Raw genomic sequence first — 23430 nt, 5'->3', positions numbered from 1 at the left:
ATCCGATACGCGTTCGCTCCAATATCTTCCGCCATATACATTCAGGTGCACACTTTCAGCGATTTATATCGTTCATTACTGCCCACAACTGTACGCAATCTCAAGACTTATCTTGAGAACAATCTGAGCATTCTTGGCCTGTGTTCTTATTGCACGAGTGGGCGTTGAGCTTTCGGACTGGCCAGTATAACATGAACTTTTGCCTGGTTCACATCTATTACAGTGGCATTCCAGTCCAGTGATCGAATCCAGCGCTGAAATGCTACTGAAATTATGAGTAACGGCACTGGAATATAATCATTCCAGTAAGCATGCCAGTTCAGTGACTGGAATGAACTACTTTTGATTCCAGCTCGCCCAATGAAGCGCCACTGGAATAATGTGGGCCTTCAATCCAGTGCTGGATTAAACGTTGTATATAAAAAACGTAATGTTTTTTTGGTAGCAGTCTCGATAAATTCACTGGATGATGATAATGACTGAAATTAATGTAAACGATTCGATCCAGTTCAGTGCTGGATTTGATCACTGGACTGGAATGCTACTGGAACAGATGTTAACGGGGCATTCAAATCAGTTTGGTATAACTGCGTAACATACATTGTGTTGAAAACTTGCAAAAATATCCCTCCCCAAACAGTTTTTCTCTAATCTAAGTAGGTTCATTGCTTTGTTTATCAAGCCAAGTTCTCTCGGTTGTGAAGTGCTTTTTACAGAAATTCTGACCTTTGCTCGGCAATCGATTAGAACAACACACCTGGCCTCACCTTTGTTGCAGCATTTGTCCTTAATGTCCACTCTTACCAAATCAAAACGGTGTAAATCCAAACGCGTGACAATCGACTTTGTATTCTAAACCGATGTATTTAAGGTTGATTTGTGCTGGTGATAATCTCAAGTTGGTGTGGATCTGATGATTGGAAGGGAAGTTTTTGTGTTTGAGCAAACTCATCAATTTTAGAGGCGTGAAGCTGTTAGGTAGCGTTGACCTAGTGTGTTTGGAGTTCTTTTGTCACGTGTTACGTTGTTATTGCCGTGGTCGGGAAACACTTTTTTGGCAAACAGTACGGCAGGCAAAGGTTCAATACAGTTGGTTTCAAGTTTGTTCTGGTTAAACACGTGTTCACGGGGCTTTTAGAAAAAGTTTAGCTTTATTTCGGATTGTTTTATGGTCCATATCAGAATATGCCAAAAACAGAATGGTCAGTTGTTTTAAACCTTAATATATTTTTTTAATTTCATTCTGTTCTTGTAGTGTATGTTATGCACAGATTTATCGAAGCCGTAATAAATAATATTTTACAATTTTCTCTACCTTCGTAAGCTCATGATTAGAACTACATAGTATATCTTGTTTGCTCTTCATTAAATATTAAAAATAAATTTAAAAAGTTATTATTGTTTAATGAACGGATCACTCTTGCTTTTGCACAGACGCTTCATCAATTTCATCAACTTATACAAATGAACCAGTAACCCAATTCATTCGATCGAAACTAATTCAATTACATATAATGATAACAATCGACTCGAACCGACTGTTAAACGCTGCTTTTCGCTTGTCCTGCATTAAAATGCTGAAATTACTTTATTAATCTTTTGCATATCTCATGCCAATTGCGAAATAGTTTAAGTCTTTTATTTATCGCATATATATCAAAGTAGATAATGACAATTTACAATCGAAACAAATTCAGATATGCAAAGTGGCAATAATAAATATGTATCTATGGCTTTGACCTCCTTTAATTGGTAGCTTAATTAATAAGCCAAATTGTTGCTACGTACGTTGACCAAGAGCGTTTTCACTTATTCCGATCCAATATCGACGGCTGATACGACCAATTGAATGTTATAAATATACACAAACAAAGAAAACCAGCATAATCTTAAAATAAAGAACCATTAAAAACGAGGCAATAAAAGTTGGACATTTTCTAAGTAATAAGGCAAGTCTTAAGGCAAGGTTGTCTAGAAGAGATCGCTTATGTATTATATGTGTTTCCATGAACATTTATGCTGAGGTTGTGCAATAAAAAGGATTTGTATTGTAGTGTATTGTATTGTCTTCGTTTTGGAAACGGAATTGGAAATAAAAAAAATAAGTTTCTAAAGTTTTTATTTGAAGAAGATTTTACTATTTTGGAAAATTTTGTTAAAACATCTTCACCATACATTAATTTACCACATAGATTTTTTTGCTTTGTCTGACAACAAAGGTTATTTATAAATGTACATCAATCAGAAATGATATGCCTATAAAATTATCCACGAAAAGTAATTCATTTATATTCACAGAAATAAGTTTGTCAATTCTACATTTCTTGTCTTGTTTGTCGTCTATCTCATTTCCGATTCTATCTCACAGAGAAACTAGCATGGCCCTGCCATACGCCACTTAAAAACACTTGGATAGATAGAAAAATCCCGTATTATTTTGGACTGAAAGCGACCGGATATGAAAGCTAGCTGGAAAGCTCGCTTCCTCTCAAAGGCACACGTGCTGCTTTTAGTTTCTTTGTACTTTTAAATTTGAAAAAGTTCCTTTTGCGCAGTTTTTATGCTTCGCTTCTTCGACACAGTTTTGTTTTTTTTAATTAATTGGGCTGTCTTACGTCTGTCTCAGATCATCTTTCTGTTGTACATTACAGTAACTACAGAGTTAAGTGACCCCGGCAGAGGGGTCACTTAAGGGGGTCACTTAACTATGGAGCTTACTGTATGTTTTCACTGTAAGACTTATAGTTCGTTTCATCCAAGATGACGCGCAGATTAGTCAAATCTATCCTTTAATAACATGATATTACGAATCAAGGCAGGCGTCGTCGTGAATGACACGATCTATGTATGTCATAATAATTTTAATTTTTACATCATTGTAATACCAATGTCGTAGTAATGTGAATAGGTTTCACAGTGGGTCAGGAATCAAGTTTTGATTAGATTAGAACGGAAAGTGATCAAGAGTAATATATTTTTCTCAAACTTGTAATGAAATGTTGACATGACTTACTTCAAATTAGGTCCGGAAATACTACATATCAGTTGCGATAAGTGAAGATGATATATAAGGGAATTTCATACAGCCTTTTACACCTAGGCCGGTAAGGCAACCTTCTTTTGTTTTTAAACGTCAAAATTATGGCATGCCTTGGCATTCAACCATAAAAAACCTATAAGCCAAATTCTGCCATTACGTTTTTTCTCTTTTTTGTGTTTTTTTTGTTCCCCTTCAATACCCCACGCACTGAATAACCTATCACATTAGGACGTGAAACAATAATCATCATCATCCTATTTTTTTAAATTATTTCATTGCAAGTTTGAAAAAAGCGCTATCCAAATCTTGGCGAGAAACGGGGTTACCGGCCGCGTATCGCTATCCGCTAAATACTACGGAAAACGAGTTAATTATCATGTATATTTTATTTGGCGAGATCCCGATATGTCGGCACAGTTGCACATTTCATCTAAATGGAGTAATTTTATATAAATATAAATAAATAAATATTATAAGAACAATATTACACAAATTGACTAAGTATCACAGTAAGCTCAATTAAAGCTTGTATTGTAGGTACTTAGACAAGAAAAGGTATATATAATATAAGTAAATACTTAAATACATAGAAAACAGCCATGACTTAGGAGTAAATATCCATGCTGATCACACAAATAAATGCCGTTACCAGGATTTGGACCCGGCACCATCGGCTTGATAGGATGGGTCACGCACTAGACCAGATCGGTCATCAATTTTACGATGTAGCATTAGGTACCTATAATCTTTATAACTTACACAAGAATAACATATCAATCCCACAAACGACATTAACTTTATAGTGCGGTAAACCCACTATTTACGTTTGAGTGTGGCCGTTTTTTCCCACGAGTTGGGTCGTACCATAAATTTCTGTATCGACGGGTCCAGGGTTGCCATAAAGAGGGTAACGTGACGGCCGCGAGGTTTGGCGTGTATGAGACTTGACGTCGTGTTGGACTCGGATTTTATTGGTTAGGATGACATTGTGATGTTTTAGTTTGTGTTGGTAACATTTTGTAAGGACATCCGAATGACACTAGTGTCTATTTTTAGATTTTCTATAAAATATAAAGAGTGTTAATATTCTATAGATACAGTCTGCAGCAGAAGTTACTTAGCAAGTTATGTGTTCAAAACGATAAGCGTAACTTTATTGTTCACGGAGGGAGAGCATGTGCTATTTTGATTTCGTCACATTTTTAGCTAAAGCAAGAACACTAAACACGAAAAATTTCGTATATTGTACCCACCATTTTTTATCTCTAACGTACGGCATGATTACATAGCGGAATTGACCGCCGGAATTATCGGCGGGAGAGAAATATAACTATATGAGTACTTCGTGCTTAGCGGTTTCTGTTACCTCGATTGCTGTCTGTAGGTATATCAATTTTGATTTATGAATCAGGTTTGTACATTTACATTACAGTATAGCTAATTCTACGATAAGTACATAAAAATACACAAAACAAATACAAAAAAGGAAGACAACAAATAGGATTATTGTGTGACAACCCTAGAGAATAGCGCGTTGCACGTTTTGTTTCTACAATAACAGTACTATGCTCCAACGCCTGGATTGCCGAGCTAAGCCTAGTCGGCTTTAAATTTTTTAGCATGTAACTGGCCACAAATATCGCAGTATTTCGTTTGTGTAGAGCAAACATGACAATAAAAGCAGTTCAGTTTTGAAGCAAACGTGACCATACAAATTTATTAGGCCATATGGTATCAGGTTGGTCAATAAAAATGTTTGGAACGACAGCGGCATTTCTCCAGGAACCTTAAGGCCTACCGCGAACACCGAAGTTCGCAAATTGTGGGCATCTTTCTCTTATACTCCAATTATGGCTCAATTAAAGTGACAGAGAAATATGCTCGTAAATTGCAAACTTCGGTGTTCACGTTTCGCAGCGTACGACGTCAACGCCATTACAATAACAGTAAGTATTTCTGAGAGATACAGGTTAGGTTAGGTTTCTAATTCGGTATTTGATGTTAAGGAAAACGTTGGCTAAGAGTGTAAACCTGCCAAATCAATTTTTGAAAACAGATAAATTTATACCTATTTTTATAGACAAAGTTAAAAAGAGATAAATTTCAAAAATGGGTTTAGCAGGTTTAACTCTTAACCGACGAAATGTGTTCTCTAGTGCATAAAACTATTCACTATCTGCGTCAGTATTTTCGCCGCGTTTGTTTTTAAGTAGATTGGAAACCAATTCAAAAATAACGTATGAATAAGTAGATCGAATATAAAGGAACTTAGAAGTAAGTCTAATTTTATGAAAAATCAAACCAGAGCATTTGTCAGGCTATCACGTTTTGACGGATAATTGAACTGAAACCACGCTTAACTTCCAAAACGGCGAGATAAGATAAAATTTGCGCTTCGAATGATTTATTGCGATTGTTCGAATGAGAATTGTAAGGGCTTTTCACTCGGCGCTATCGAGATGGCAACGACCAGATATTTATCGCGTTTAATGAACATCCAAAAAAGGGGTGAATATGAACAGTTTTTACAACAACAACTTTAGGTTACACAATAAATTGCTTTACTAATAAGTAGAGAGTTCTCGGATCTCAGTTAGGTTTGTACCTTTTCGGAAAATGAAGGAAGTTGGATTTCTATGCCACTGTGGAACTTGTAACAGTGAAAATCATATGATATTCTCAGGGCGTTTTTATTTCTTGTCACTTCAAGTGGCACAAAAATCAAATTCTTTAATCCTACTGATTTTCAATCATATTGAAGTTCTTATAGTTTTAGAATCAATTTCGGCGTCACCACGGCCTTATTTCTACGGACAAAAGGTGTTTCTTGAAATGTCTGGAAGTTATAAGGTTTTTTCACTCGCTCTACAAAAAAGGCAACATTTAACAAAAACAAATATTGATGGCCATCATACAAAAGTATCACTGCATTTACCGGATTCACCCATTCATAAGCAGTGAAGGGGGCAATACCGGCTTAATAAAAACGTGTAATATGTAAAGGTATAATCGTTCTTAATTACTGAGATCTTAAGCAAAGGTATAATCGATCTTAAATACTAAGATCTTAAGCGCCATATGATCACGCCAATTCAAAATTCGATCACTTAAGCGTAAGCTGAAACCTAGTTATGATAATAACAGTTGTGCAGCATAACAGCGTCTACGTTCCGGTCGCAATGTCGTAACGACATCGTTTTTACCGTTTTCAAATTGTCATAATCTCTAATGTGATCGTAAACTGCTATTGTATCGAAATTATTTGGTCATTTGCGATTCGAACTCTGGTTTCGGACTAAAATTGTTAAATAGCCAAGTGTTTGCTAATGTTGCAACCATATTGAATTTTGAGATTTTGCCAATTAAAGTGGGCACTTTTTCATGGCGAGTGCCACATGAATGTAGGTAGGTAACAGGTATACCAGCTGACACGCATGTCATTTTAAAACTCTTCATTTAGGCCGAAGCAAATGATGGCTCTCTTGATTTTTCAGAAACTGATGAGAAACTTGCATTTTATCCACATGTGTGGCAAAGTAATCTAATGCAAATTTTGAGTTTTTCCTTATGTTAGCTTGTTGAATTGCCTTTTCAATGGTGATTTTGAATGAGATTTAACGACCGATCTGGCCTAGTGGGTAGTGACCCTGCCTATGATGCCGATGGTCCCGGGTTCAAATCCTGGTAAGGGCATTTATTCGTGTGATGAACATGGATATTTGTTCCTGAGTCATGGGTGTTTTCTATGTATTTAAGTATTTATACATATTTATATATTATATATATCGTTGTCTAAGTACCCTCAATACAAGCCTTATTGAGCTTACTGTGGGACTTAGTCAATTTGTGTAATAATGTCCTGTAATATTTATTTTATTTTTTATTTTATTTATATAATAACGTTAATTTGGATTTGTTTTGGTTTGATTTTATTTGATATTTTACAGTTAGTATTTTCCTCACATTGGTGTGGTAAATTTTTTTGTGTATCACTCGGTGGCAAAATTTGTTTACCCCCTTGTAAAAAAATAACTATTACAACAACACAACTCAGCTAAAACTATGTCTTGCGGTCTTCAATATGTGATTACCACAATTAAAGCTTAATACCCCGTTTAGACTTACCCGCTACACGATATTGAGCAGGGAAATGTTGCTCTAAATCATGGCGTGTCATTATACCTATATAAAAAATATTATCAGCTATTTTGGAGTATAAAACTGCAAAAAACACTTCTTATAAATCTCAAAAAGAAACAATATCTCAAGAAAGGCCCCCCCTGATGAATTTATGAGAAGCCGGTGACCGCATCAATCGCGTTTAGTCTAATAGTGGCGCCCCGCATTTATCACTCGGGGCCATTATTACGCCTAGGCTATGGAACACGCTCCGAGCGTGTACACTCAACGCTGCCGCTGAAGGCCATACATACGCCCTTTGAATGCGACGCCTATCGTGTGCGGTGTGTCATCGTGAAGCTTGACGGAATACCCGAATTGTAATTGGGCCGCGAGCGTCAGTTGACGTCTTTGGATGTCAAAGGCTTAAACAAATTTATGGCGGTCGGTGTTAGCGTCGAGCAGCACGCTCTGAACGTTTCGTGGCCTTCACTTAAGAGGCGGTGTGGGTACCACTAGCGGCCCGCCTTAAAGAGCGCTTGTGCAGTGCACTCCCATATATAATCATAATGAAATTATAGTACCTAATTAATATAATACTACTTATTCATAATTAATGTTTGTATTGTAAACAAATCAATAATAGTTACATAAGTGATTATTATTCATTATAAGTTTATAGACAGCCTATGACTATGACTACTCGCCTACTGCAGCTATATTTCATACGTAACGCGCGAAGCGGAGCGCTTTGGATTGCGCTCCTATGAAAAAATATTTAGTACCTACATTGAATCAATAGGAAATTCCATAAGAGCGAAAGAGAAGTTTAGTTTAGATGTTCTATGAAGAAAGACGTAAAATTGGAGCGGCGCTCCTACTGCTCCTAGCCCGTATGACCTTGTGCCCATGCCCTCTCGACGAATGCACGCGCACTTCGCGCGCCATGTTGTCATTTGTTACCTTTTACCTTAGTATTTTTTAAAGTACTCGCGGGAATGCAATTTTGGCTTTTTTCATTCTAAATAATTAGACAAGAATTAAAAAAGTGAGTGCACATATAATTTGTTAGTGGGAAAGTGTTTAAAAATGAATGAATATAACGTGACATTCATAAAATAATGTGAGAAAACTTTACAAAATCGACTCGCGTTATATACAAATGGACGACCTCCAACTTTCGTAAAAATGTTTGGACCGAAACTGGTGTGTTAACAATTTATTTATTTATATAATTTATTTCCATAAAATAAAATAAAAACATTCATAATCTCTAATCCATTTGTTAAATGAACTGCAGTTGACGTCCATCGGTCGTCAAGATATTAATTGTAAAACATTAGATTCCATTGCGCATACTTACCTAAAATCTATAAGATAGTTCAATGACCGGGTGGACGAAAACCGATACCTATCTGTAGGTATTTTGCGACGGTTAATAAATTGGGTAGTTTTAGTTTTTTCTTTAATGTAAGTGAACACCCGTAATATATAATCTCCAGCCGCCGCTGGTGGGTACCGCAAACGTTATCTATATTTCTTGGCTTTTAGGTACAGGGATTTCTACCAAACAGCCGTCAATTTTCTAATTTAGAATGAGGCTCCTGTCTAAAGCAGCGAATAGCTATAGCAGCGTATAGCTGTGGCGAATATACAATTGAAGCGAATATATGGCATTGGCTTTCTCAGTTTAGAAAGTTTGCGTAAATTTTTAAGGCGTATAAGAATATTTATATTTATATTGGTATGCTGGGTTGCGATATACTACTGAAAATAAATAAAATTAGACATGATTTCGTGTTTTTTCTATCGAGCCAACTTTTAACTTCTTAAGATTTTGGATGAAGTCTTCCCTTATTCGCTATGTGCATGACTGTCACGTAACCTAGCGTCCGCAAGTCTAGGGGAAAACGTCAATGCATAAAAACTAACGAACAAATTTTTATACGACTTTCATCTATCAATAGAGTGATTCTTGAGGAAGGTTTAGGAGTATAACTTGTTAAGGTTTTGTGTAAATTGGTTGAAATATACCGATGTTGTCGAAAAAAATCCCGCTGGCTAGGAGCTTTAATCGAAAACGCTGCCTAATCCGTTTGAGCTATAACAACACAATGAATGGTGGGGTTGTCTCTCTTTCATGGGTCTACAAAAAAGTCCGCGATGTTGAATGTCTATCTTTTTAGGATAACTTACTATACCCATTCTTAACTTCTAGAAAAATATCACATAGTATGTGGCATTTGCAAAGCTATATAACACGGATACAGTATTAATAATTACCAAATTAAATACGTTAGTTATATTAAACATTTCATACAGATTACAATGGTCCCTTACACCATACAATTTAAATATTTCAGGAGTAATCGTAAATTAAAATTTCATTTCAGCCATATAACTTGTACGAAATGTTAAAGACCCTATCCGCAGTTAGTTCTAGTTTTTACCACCTTATGCGCTGGGATCGCTTTACTTACCCCCCCCCCCCCCCCCATGCAAAGCCAATATTCAGACACGAAAATGGGGACTACGTTTGTATGAAAGGGCAATTTTGCGGGGGTCCTCCTCTTTCGTCTTATAAAGAGCGTAACGCAAAATTTTAGTTTTTATATTGAATTTAAAAATGGCCGTCCCCTTTCCACTTAAGCTATGCGATGGGGCCACGATAATTCGATGGGATGTTTATTAATCAGAGCCAAGGAAGTTGTGTAATGTAACAAAATATACCAATAGGCAAAACAATATCACTAGAAAAACACAATTTCATATCAACAACTACACGTCAAAACAAAAGTATTCATCTAAAATTGACTCAGCACATTACAATGCAAAACAAACCGTTTTACTATGTCAACAGGGTTGTATTTCTATAGTCAAGGGTATAATGGCATAATTGAATTGATGGCGTAATAACTGCGTTGTTTACGAGAAGTTGGTTAAAGTTTAATTGAGTCGGGCATGGACGAATCGGTAAGGGAGACACCAGTTCCGCTTTGCACCCGCGGATGTGTACCGAGAAGTTATAATTGGATTATAGTGTGAAGTGGTGTGTAGTGTTTTTATATGTACTGTAGGTTGCATTTGATGAAGGCAGTATTTGATGATTATACAGGATGTTTATTTAGTCACCTGCAATAATTTACGGGCTGAATGTATAGGTCATATTGAACAACTTTTGAAAAACGCGAAAAAAAATTACTCTCCAATAGCAAATGTCAAGGTCAGACAGCCAAAGTGTTTGAAACAGACAATTTATTTTTCGCGATTTCGGCTTCGGTCCCATAATATAAGTTGCTCAGTAGAACCTATATATTCACCCCGTAAATTATTGCAGGTGACTAAATAAACACCATGTATACAGCCTTTATATCCTTGCCTTTTATTACAGTAAATAGGTAAATATTCAATGTTGTCGAATAGTATATTTTTAGCTGAATAACGAAAATGTCAGTTTTTTTTTATGAAATAGAACTTAGGAGGCAAACGATCGGACGAAACGCTTATGGCAAGCAATTATCGTCGCTCGTGTACTCCAGCAACACTCAGGTGTTAGGGTAAGTGCGTTGCCGGATTTTAAGATGGAAGTACGCCTCTGTTCTTGAAGATTTGAAGGTACTACCTAATCGGCTTAGTCAATTTCAATGGAAATGATTAATCAGATTTGTGATCTGTGATTTTTAGTGTCATAAATTAACCATCTCCCTGTAAATTGCCGGATACAGGGTGAAAAAAAAACAGTGGGGATCTGTTTAATGGCATTCTCGTGTTTGGTATCGTGTACTGATGGGAAAAAAGTTGAAGAAAACATTTAGTCAGTCAACCATACAGGGTTCATAATTTTTTCGCAAAAAAAACCTACTCAGAGCACGTTACCAAATATGCCCTTAAACGGATCCCCACTTCAAACTGAGGCCATAACTACATTAATAGAGTATAGTTGGGTGATTAATACAAAATGAGTGTAAATATAGTGGTACCAAGCGGAGCAAACCAAGGGAGCTGGGACTGGGAATTACCGATTCCGGTATAATAGGGACACTGGTTGTTGATGTGTTGACGTAATTAATGTAAAGCAAATGTTGATGCTCCGGCAGGCGGTGTTTTAATAAATAAATAATAATAAGCTTACTGAAAAATGGTAAATTAATAAATAGTACCTGGGCGACCGAGCGTTGCTCGGTTATAACTATTTGTTGTAATATGGTGGTGTATAGGTGATAATCTTAACTACATTTTTTTACTAAATTAAACTTGTCTAAAACAATAAAAATTAATAAAAATATATATGTAAACTTGAACATATATTTAAAAAAAAACAAAAGTTAGTCACCGGGCGAGATCCGAACCCGTAACACTTTTCTAGCTGTCCGCGTCTTAATCTTAACCCGCTGGGCCAGATGGACAGTGACCGGCAACACGAAATTAGCGACCATATTCTACGTCGAAAGAAAAACGCATGAAAACTCGAAAACACGCGTTTTACCAAACATAAGACTAATCTAGATCGATTGTATACCCCCAAAAACCCTCATATACCAAATTTCAGCGAAATAGTTAGAGCCGTTTTCGAGATCACAGAAATATATTTATATATACAAGAATTGCTCGTTTAAAGGTATAAGATACATTGTATTTATAGAGAATAAACACGTCCTTCATAGCACGGCTTTGCAACGTCTTTTTTTTTCAGATCTGTCGCACCATTATACTTAATAACGATTCTAATTGAATAAAATATTTTGGGCCATTTTATAGACAAATGGACATAAAAATCTCAGGAAACTTTTTTTCTCCCATTAGTATTAAGAGCTCGTGAGCTTGAGTCAAAATAACATAAAATATATCAAAATAAAACAAAGCGCAGTGTACCACGTTGAATAAAATTGACCAGCTTATCTCTAATTCGATTTTCTTTTCAAATACACCAAATAATCAATAAAAACTTGAATATAATAATCTGAGGCATAAATCAACCGCCTTCAAGATAAATTCTAGTTAATCCGATTTGTTCAATGAATCTGAGATATTCGGTGAAAAGCTTATAACTTTTCCATTAAAATACTCACAAGTACTGGATACTACGTGTTTGTTGTGTAGCGAATAGTCGTAACGCCCTTTACGGCGCATGGCACACTGCATCCGATTCGAACGTGCGAGCGGAATGTCGCTATAATACGCGCATAGCGTCGTCTCATTCAAACATCGGAGCGACATCTACACAGTTGTTACGAAAACTCATAACCACACAACTGCTTTTCAAAAAAATATCAAATCCAAACCCAATTTACTACGACAAGCGCCTATCTCAGTGTTAATTTCAAAGTAAGATGGGACTTTCTCTCACGAAGATCCTGAAGTTTCCTTGTAAATTCGAGCGAAGTGCAAAGTCCTTGTATAAGAGGACTATTTTCTCAAACTTGCCGGAAGTTTCTAGACTAAATTTAACTTTTTATATATGGATAAAAGTATTGTTCTTCGCGATGATAGCGGTTTTAATTAAACAAACTTCGTGGGAGTAAAACATTTATTTATTTAAATATGAAACAAACGGTCATACAAAAAATATTAAGTATTACAGTTTCTTCTCTTAATCTAGACCTATAGTTTCCATGTTTGTTAAACATATCTTTATATAGAAGTACGAAAAGTACCTATCTACGTTAAGGTTCAGCTAAATAGTAAGAGGTTACACAGAATTTGAGAAATCAGATTTACAGAACACTGAGTGAAAAGCACAATGTAAAACACGTTCTACGTTTATAACAATTTTTGAATAAGTATGAAGTATCGACAAACATGACATAATAATACTTATTATTATTACGTTAAGATTTATATGCTACTAGGCTTGAATATTGTTTTCAATGAACTTATGGTACAATTAAATATGTCTACATTTTTTACAATGTTATTATCATTATAGAGGGCACATGCTCGTGTGAGAATACTAAGTTAAAATAGAAGTCCGAGTAGATAAAAGCAAACCCCACTGTTATGTAAATAAGCAATTAAAACAGAATTAATATTCAATATTACCTTAAATTCTCAATACTGCTTAATAACACCAAGTTAATGATATAAATTAGGCATAATTTGTCATCAAGTTATTTATTTACCTTGATTCAGAATTATTTGAAACTGCTAAAAGAATCACTAGATGCTATTTGGGTTACTAGTATAATAAATTAAATATAGAACAAATATAATTGAAAATAAAACCTTTTTATTAAAGTGTAATGCTTGTGCATACAATATGATGATTAAGTCATAACATTACATTACATGACCTTGTAACGCCATCTAGTCGCAATTTGCGAACACTAGCGGGCAACGGGTTATTTGGTGACTACATTAATTTTTATTTTGAAGTGACGGGTGAAATTCTATACTTCTTACGAGTCGAAAAGAAACCAGTGGCACTTCCACCGGTGAATAGCGAGACGAGATCGCGCGTAACTGGATGATGAAAGTTAACGGCATAGACGGCAACCCAGCCACCATTCAGACCGCGGTGTGGTACCTGGACACGGTGCTGGCCACATGCAACGTGACGATGAAGAACGTGCAGCTAGAGGCTGCGGCCGCGTACTGAATCGCGTCCAAGCAACACGGGCCGCCCACACCTGCGTCCAAGCTTATCAAATACGCCAAAAACGCCTTCACGGAGGAGAAGCTGCTGGAGGCGGAGAAAGTTATATTGCTTAGATTGCAATTCCCGAGCCAACCAGTACCTCAGGACTACATCTATTACTTCGCTTGGTGGTGCAACAAAGAACGGCCTGACGAGATCGAAGTAGCCTCTACGTTCCCCTGCCTCTGCGGGATGATGGTTTACAAGAGTCTCTGTCCCGAGTACCCGTCCGTAGTCGCCGCGGCGTCTGTAAAGAATGCTTTGTTGTTGTTGAACAGAATGGAGCTGATGCCGCAATTGCAGAGGTGTCCGGCATTCGTAGCTGCTGAAAAAAAGGCCGAGAATATAATGCACACGTGCGTCATTCTTCGCATTGCGGTGCGCGTGGTGACTTCAAATAGCTACACCTACATGTTTATACTCGACCAGTACGGGAAGCCGCCGAAGTACATCGCGCAAACCCTCGTGGATGCGGCCCGCGAGCTCTCTGTCAAGGACTCTAGGATTACCGCTGAACTGAAATTTGTATGAAGAAAACAAACTGTACCTGAACCGACAGGACAGTAAATTATGCTCAATGAAATTATACTTTTATTTGTAATAATACGTACTTAAAACAGCATTCGCGGGTATTTTAAAATGCTTGATCCATTATTGTTTAATTTCTTATTGAATGAGGGCTAGCGGGTTTAATTTCGCCGCTAGGGGCGCTAGTGTAGACGGAGGGTTTTCAAAATGTGAAATGCATACTAATTTTGGGGGTTACAAGCTTTTTCATCGCGGATTTTCACACTTTATTCACAATGGTGGTAAATCTTTTTTCTATTTTTGATTATTCATGGAAAACATTAGATTAGTTCAATAAATGTTAGTGTATTAAAAAAGTACCAACTAATATATATACAAAAATACTCGGACAGACTCGGACCCTTTGGTACAGGAGTTATCCAGGCTTTTTTCCAAATGGCCGGAACACAACCTTCCTTGATAGATTTTCTGAAAATTATCGTAATTAGAGCTGTTAGGGAAGCAGAACAATTTTTAATAAAAAGTGGGTGTACTCCGTCAGGTCCTGTACCCTTATTAATATTAACAGATTGGAGGTATCGTGTTACAATATCTTCACTAATTTCAATAGAGTTCATATCTATCAAGGGATTAGTTGGTGCAGCCAAATTATCCGTATCAGTAGAATTTCTGTTATAAACTTCAAACACAGAATGGAAGTGGCTGTTAAATAAATTACAAATGTTTTCGCCATCAGAGGTAACAATGTCTTTACAAAACATAGAGGGAATATAATTTTAATATGCATAGTCATTGTTTAAAAAAAATGTGTGTTGACTTAGGTACAAAAATTCTACATAAGTATATTGCTGGGAAACTATAAAAAATGGGTATATATATAAGGTTTTGTTTTGTGACAACACATCCTTTTATTTACATGTCTGTCGAGGCCAACTTTTAATTTTGTGACATCTTTCAGAAGGATATTGCAAAATCAGGCACAGTTGGACCAAGCTAATTTGGTAATTTCAATGACAAAGTGCAGGAATGACATTATTAATGTCAAATTTTTATGAAAATATTACGTTTTTAATGACACGCACTCACTTTCTTCTATTCAAGTCTAAGTTCGGATTTGGGATGTTTAGTTAAAACATCCCAGTGATTAACGTTCTTGTACTTTTTAATTGCTGCTGACAACTAAGTAGCACATTTTAACTCCTGTCAGGCGTTAAATATCAGTTCATTTTGTATCAGAAAGTGCGTTTTATTCGACTAGATAACAAATAAATTGAAATAGTTAATAAACTAAAAAAGAATAGAGTTAAAAACTAACTATTAAGACAAAAATATCTATTAAATATGTTAAAACGGGTCACTCACGTATTTCAACGCAACACAAGTTCCTGACGATACTCCTCGGAACGGAGTGAAAGATGTCGAGCGTTTTCGACTTAAAATACGTGAGTGACCCGTTTTAATATATTTGATATGTCACAGACATAGACACGGAAGTTCTTTTACAAAAATACCTACGCGTAAAATAAGCATAACGTGAAGGAAAAATTGCATATCCTCATGGTCTCTTGTTCGTTTATGACTAATAAATAGTAGAACTTTGTTCACGCAGGTCACTCTTAAAAATTATTAAATTATTTTTCATGTTTCATAACTTCTGAATGGAAAGATTTAATCAGTATTCTTATCGTGAAATGTTATCATATGTTAGCGTGACATTTTTCTGTTCTTTATGCAGACAGTGTCCTTAGGTATGTAATAAACATGGATACCTATAGCTCCACGCCCAACTCAGAACAAAACAAAGACCCAAGCAATCTTCCACGACATTATGCTAAGCGCACACTAAATTCCACTAAACCCACAACTATTTACGATTTAACACATGCAAATTGTGCCCTATCGAGAATCAAGCCTCTCAATGATGGATAAAACCGGATAAAACCGGCTCAAATCCGGTTAAAACCGGATTACACCGCTTCGAGGCGGAGACGTTCATTTATTATGTAAATACGCGACAAATTAAATCCAATGGGAATTTCGTTTGACAAACGGTTTGGTTGTAAGATGCATTAGTGAGTTTATTTGGATTCATGAGACGGATTTGAATTTTGAGGGCGAAATTTTCACGTATTCGCGATAATTTGACACTTGTCGGTGGAAGTACTTATGTTAACGAATTTTAAATTGTAAATGAGCATATTATTTAGAATATTTAATTTGCGAGAATTAAATGAGAGGGGAATTTTTTCTGTGGTAAAGCTCATGGTGAAATCCTTGGGAAGGAAGATGAATACGAGTATTTACTTGATACTGTTTATGTAGTCTTTAATAAGTTACTATGACTTTGGTGGCACAAAGGTGTGGTTCTTTTGCGTCGCCTATCGTCGCGCAGGATCCGGGAATACCACTCTCTTCAGCCAGGAGGCCACTCTTGCGATGGTTAGCTGAAGTAATAGATGATGCTACTAGGGAAGATCCCCTTTAAGCGAGACCAACGATTGGGTAAAAAACGTGAAGATCTTGAACGAGAGCGTATGAATTGAATGAGGAGTTCAGCGTTTAGGTGATACAATAATGAATAATTTGTGTATCGAAGAGCTACGACTCACAGTAGATAAATCATGAAACGAAAAGCATATACAGTGTGTAAAACCAATACGGATGATAAATTTATTCCTGTAATCATTAATTAAGGAGTTTTTTTTAAGTTACACTTAATTATGAACCCGAAATTTTTTTTTACGAGTTACATTTAAAGGCTCTTATCTCGTAACTTGCGTGTTGTTTTACATTATGGGCCGAATCATTTGTATTTTCATTGTATTTCTAAGCAAAATTTATCTCAAAATACTTCTTAGGTCCTATGCTGACCATCGCTTAAATATTCGCCCGTATTGAATTTACATACTAGGGTAGACCGGGGACAATAGAAACACGTCATGATTGAAACAAGTCAAATTTCTCGAAAACTATAATACCTACGCGTCTGACGTAACACTCGGAACACGCGGTCGGCCATGTTTGAATCCTTGGCCAGTAGCGCTCGAGCGCCGGTGCGAGACGGGAGTGTCCACGAGCCAAACCAGTTTTTCGCGGTAAAAAGTAAGTATTTGTGCTCTCGTATATTTTCTTATAACTTCTTTTACTCTTGTATTTTGACTAATCAAATTATTTTGGTGTTATAGTTAGGAATAAACGAATGTTTTTAATGGTCGTTGATCAGCGTTCGAGTCTTTTTTATACATAATATTTGACCTTGAAGTGAAAAACGTGGTGTGGGGACGATAGAAACAACTTGCTTGTGGACGATTGAAACGTTTCAATAGTCCTCGTGTTTTAATCGTCCCCAAAAGTAACCGACTTCAAAATATAAGGTTCTGTATTCGATGCACATGTTTATTCTATTAATGTTGACATTTATTTGAAGATATACGAAGATACACGAAGTTTTTTTTTAATCTGCAGTTTTTTTATTCGAGATAATGTAAACATTTGTTTTTAACCGACTTCATAAAAAAAGCGGCCAAGTGCGAGTCGGACTCGCCCATGAAGGGTTCCGTACCATTTATGACGTATTAAAAAAACTACTTACTAGATCTGGTTCAAACCAATTTTCGTTGGAAGTTTGCATGGTAATGTATATCATATATTTTTTTTAGATTTTTCATTCCGTTATTTTAGAAGTTACAGGGGGGGGACACACTTTTTTTCACTTTGGAAGTGTCTCTCGCGCAAACTATTCAGTTTAGAAAGAAATGATATTAGAAACCTAAATATCATTTTTGAAGACCTATCCTTAGATACCCCACACGTAAGGGTTTGATGAAAAAAAATTTTTATTTTTATTTTTATGACGTATTAAAAAAAAACTACTTACTAGATCTCGTTCGAACCAATTTTCGGTGGAAGTTTGCATGGCAATGTATATCATATATTTTTTTTAGATTTTTCATTCTGTTATTTTAGAAGTTACGGGGGGGGACACACTTTTTACCACTTTGGAAGTGTCTCTCGCGCAAACTATTCAGTTTAGAAAAAAATGATATTAGAAACCTCAATATCATTTTTAAAGACCTATCCATAGATACCCCACACGTATGGGTTTGATGAAAAAAGATTTTTTGAGTTTCAGTTCTAAGTATGGGGAACCCCCAAAATTTATTGTTTTTTTTCTATTTTTGTGTAAACATCATAATGCGGTTCATAGAATACATCTACTTACCAAGTTTGAACAGTATAGCTTTTATAGTTTCGGAAAAAAGTGGCTGTGACAGAATCGGACAGACAGACGGACATGACGAATCTATAAGGGTTCCGTTTTTTGCCATTTGGCTACGGAACCCTAAAAAGGAGGTTCTCAGTTTGACCCGTATGTTTGTATGTATGTTTGTCCACGATTATCTCGCGTTCATCTTAACCGATTTTGATACGGTTTTCAGAAAAGTTTTTGTCATATTCTGGAGAATTTTTTTGTGTATAGACCAAATGATTATTAACAGGTTTAAAAAAAAGATGGATCTCTGTTTGACCCGTATGTTTGTAGGTATACAATTTAGTGAAAAAAAAATTTAGTGATTGTGACGATAAGCTGATGATAAAAGCAAAAGATTAAATTTTTTAACTAAAAAAAAAGAATGAAACTTAGATAAAATCAAAAATAAATGAACGGGTTCATGTAGATACAGATTACATTTGAATCACCTTTTAAAGTCGGTGACAAACCTTACGTAATTTTTTTTTATCCAACAAGCACCGCGATCTAAATTAAACTAAAATATTGCAAATAATGCTAATTAAAAATATAATACTATACTACTACATCCTATTTCTGTACAATACATTTATTTAACTGTTTTTTTAGATGCCCCGAAAACGGAAGCACGTACGGAGAGAACCTCAAAAAGCATGTTTGCCTATCAACAGGCTACATACATTTTAGCAACAACCGACTGCTACCAACCGGCTGATTAAACAGGTCGGCCACTGCTAAAATTTATATCAGAGAGAGTTAAGTATTTTTTTTTGATAGGCATATCGCCATGTTTTTGTTTACGTAATAAAACAATTTATACTGATTATTTTATTGCGTCTATTATTTCATTTTACATCCCGATGTCTGCAACACTCGTTGTCACAGAGTGTGTGGGAATGGTTATGATTGAAACATTGTTATAGTTGAAACAAGCACTTTTGTATGAAACATAATTATGCTTGTTTTTTGCGATTCTATATCGTTATATCTTATAATTGCATTGAAACTACTTTGGTTAAGGTAAATTTAAAAGGTAGCAGCGACAAAGACAACTAAAAGTCGTATTTTCTTTTTTTTTCTCAAGTTTTTTAGTCGAGATGTTCAGATGCTCATAAATTGAGAAATTTTTATGTTATGCTTGCGGACTTTTGATGAGCTCATTGTATGCCGAGGTAGTGATGAAAAAAATTAAAACAGATATAAGTACTTTCATTGTGCCGAAGATATTTGAGTGTTTCAATTGACCTCACATAGTGTTTCAATTGACACTCATGTGAGGTCAATTGAACCATACTGCCCCATTCTCTTTATTACATTATTGTCAAAAAACTATGGATTATAGACCATCCAAATACATTTTATTTAGGAACCAGATAACTAACCTTGAAATATTTTGAGCGTAGATCTTTCTACTCATTAAAATATAACGATCACAGGCGGTTAAAGGCAAATTGTTTCAATTGTCCCCGGTCTACCCTATATATTCTTATACTGAATTAAAAAAATACATCTTAAAAAAAAAACCGTCACCACGCAAGTCATAAAAGTTAAATAGTCGCCCCGATCACCTGCTTTACTACTTCACATTACTCTCTACCTACAGTACTAAACAAACACATTACACTATTTCAAGAAAATTTCCACCCAAGTCGAACTCAACCTTATGACTTCACTTTAAGATTGAACTTCCCTTGAGACTATTACAATGTACAGTCGCGTATGTAAGTGCGATCACGTTTCCATGTCAACAACTAAGTTTGAGTTGGAGCCTTATTCTGATCGCTTTCTAAACCCAGGTGAATCATACCCTCAAATAGCTTGTGTACCTTACACACACACCTTACAGCTTATGTGTGTAGTTACTTTGCAAACCGTTAATTGCCATGCCCTTACAGGGCTCATTTTTGAAACTTTTCATTCATAAGAACTTATGTACAACATGAAAGCAAATAAACTACTTGAATACCTACCTCTACTCGCAATTTCATTAACATTTTCGTATCATTTTTTTCTTTACCCTCCTAGCTTTTCTACCTCAGCGGCTCTTAATTTCACAAGCAACGTGCGATGCCTACTAACTTTTAATTCTGGCAACTCTTACCCAAATCAAGCCTCGATTCTCTGTGCCCTCATCCCACACTTAGCAATACATAGCAAATACTTACGAGCTTTGAATCTCGGTGCCCCATGTCGTCATTTCCAAAACAATTGTAGCTTATTTTCTTATTACGAGTATATACCTATAATTGTTATAAATCTTAACGCTACAAAACGCACGCTGTGACTTCCGACCACCATACATTGATAAAAGAAATAATCAGATCCATCAGCTTTAAACATGCCCGTTTGGGGTAGGTATGCGCGTGCCGTGTGCTGTCAGAAAATTTCTAAAAGCTCATATTCTTGTTTTGAAATGGAAATTTTCTATTTCCAAAAAAAGTATTCCTTGTTTTCAGTTAAATTTTCCTGAAATTTCCGAAAACTTTTCCAACTTATTGTAAACTTTCCGTGGCTCTTCGACTTGATATTACAGGGTGCGTTGCCATCATGCCAATCGTTTACGCTCCGTAGCAAAAAATCTCAACTGTCAGCTGTCACTATCATAGTGTGACAGTGACAACTGACAGTTGCGTCATATGGAAGAGTGATAGAGATACAAAGCGTTTCTTTGTCGAAGCGCAAGAGATTGTCACCTTTGCAATATACCCTGGTAAGCTTGCTAGCTTACGTATTCGATTCAGCAGGCATAAGGAATACGACCGGGAGTTTAATGGACTCCGGTGACGTCACGGCGATTAAGCCCCTTGATGGCAAACTAACTAAACTAAATTAACTGTGCTCTGAAAATGACAGGCTTCTCAAGAATTTAAAGGTTTTCGGGAAGTTTCAGCCCCTTGGCAGATCGACATGTAAATACATGTCGATGTGCCAAGGTAATGACATCCTATGACTTAGAAACTTATAATTATATTGCAAACAAAGTGGTATTATGTTTCGCGTTTCAGCATGCGGCTTAATAAATTAACTTTTGTGTCAAGAAGCTACATATACTAAATAAAATTTTGTAACATAATATGAAATTTCGTAATATCACTGAGGGGTTCCAAGAACAGCTCCCTACTTAATTTAAGACCAAAAGTCATACTTGAAGCAAAGCTGTCTATTTTTTATCAGGTTTCCGCGAAGTGACCAGCGGCGTTTTTTATCATGGTTCCATTTTTATCACTTGTCACTATGTCTGTCACTTTTGCACTTACATACTTGTTAGAACGTGACAGGCATGGTGACAAATGATAAAGAGCTGACCATATTAGCCCTACAGATCTTTTTCATTTAATATTTTGTTCCATACCAATACATTTTTCGTACTGTTCAATAAAAAGTGCATCAGTAAACCCGTAATTTATCTGTATGCATTAGCATATATAAATAGTCATGTTACTTCTTTAAGTTTTAAAACTGCTTCTACTTTATAACGTTTTGTTTTTTAGTCCTCAAGTGCCAAGAGGGAAGTTATAGCACATACTTCTCCACACAAAAAGAGACAATGTTTTTCCACTACTAAATATTTTCCATTCTCCATAATTTTCTTATATGTTATTGACACAATGAAAATCTAGGTTTATAGGTATTCTTTTTCAAAATTTGCAAATCAATTTTTTTTTAAGAAAATTGTAACCCTAGGATATACATATTATGCTGAAGCGACGGAAATCAAAATCAAAGTGATTTGTTAGTGGAAACCGTTTTCTCCCGAAATGGAATTACATAGAAAAATATCCGTTATTTCGTTAGAATCGGAATGTTATTCTTTCCTCTGAAAGAAAACTTGACATTAAGCTCTGATTTATTTGCTCAGCTTAATTTAAAGACGCGACCAGACTTACTCAGCAATAGTAATTTTCTGCAGTAATGTAATTACATCCGCACTTCCTACCTTAAACAATAATTACAGGCCTGGAATCTACTGTCACACACACACCACCCCATAGAGTCGCTTAATTTAAATAACTCACTCCATTACCAATGGCATTGATTATCCAATATATCGACTCCCCACATAGCGCTAGTGTCCACTACTCCACTCCTATACATGGTGTATGTAATTTGGACTGGCCTTTATACAGGGTGTACAATGCTACAATGTCGGTGTTTCAATTACGTGTGTAGACTACCGCACGCCTCCCGGCTCCTTTCTATCCAATTAGGATTAAAGGCGGGTTGGCAGTTGTAGCGGATGGTATGGTGTTGGTCAAAGGTTTTTTATTAAATTTCGAGAATCAATTGCCTTATAACCTCGAGTGGCTTTGATTTACCTACTTTAAATAGAATCATCAGAAAAAAATCATTAGAACTAAGAAATATTCAAACACTTAACTACAAATAAATAAAACTAATGAATAAATGTATAAATAAAACTAAACCTATACAAACGGATCGAACAACCTCGCATCGCTCCCGGCGAAAAGGTACCTATCTCGCGGCTAGCCGCGTTTACGCATTGAATCGCGATGGACAACTAGGTACTTACCATTAGCTGGATAGACGACAGTCTTTCCCAAATTTAATTTTTATCCATAAATCCTTAAGGATAGAAAAAGGTTTCTATCGCCGTTGTACCGGAAAGTAGAAAGTTGAAATTATAATTATATTGACACAACATACGTATTGTCGGCCCAACAGCGATTTTGTTGGCACTAGCTAACGAAGGAAGGAATCCACGATTTCGCGCTCGTTTATCAAATCTAATCTATATTATCATGACAATACGAGTCAAGGCACGCGACTTCGTGAATAAAAAGATCTATATAATAGATACGAGAGTTAGTGTTTCAAACTATAAATGTCAATATTTTA

The 23430-nt window shown here is 35.9% G+C and overlaps 1 pseudogene; it reads left to right on the top strand.

Annotated features, from left to right (window-relative positions):
• The first annotated feature begins 11117 nt into the window (after positions 1-11117).
• On the top strand, positions 11118-15166 carry LOC133518562 (uncharacterized; annotated as a pseudogene).
• The last annotated feature ends 8264 nt before the right edge of the window (positions 15167-23430 follow it).

The sequence above is a fragment of the Cydia pomonella genome, chromosome 6 (genome assembly GCF_033807575.1).
Source record: "Cydia pomonella isolate Wapato2018A chromosome 6, ilCydPomo1, whole genome shotgun sequence".
Lineage (NCBI taxonomy): Eukaryota > Metazoa > Arthropoda > Insecta > Lepidoptera > Tortricidae > Cydia > Cydia pomonella.
This window is presented reverse-complemented; position numbering and strand designations above follow the sequence as displayed.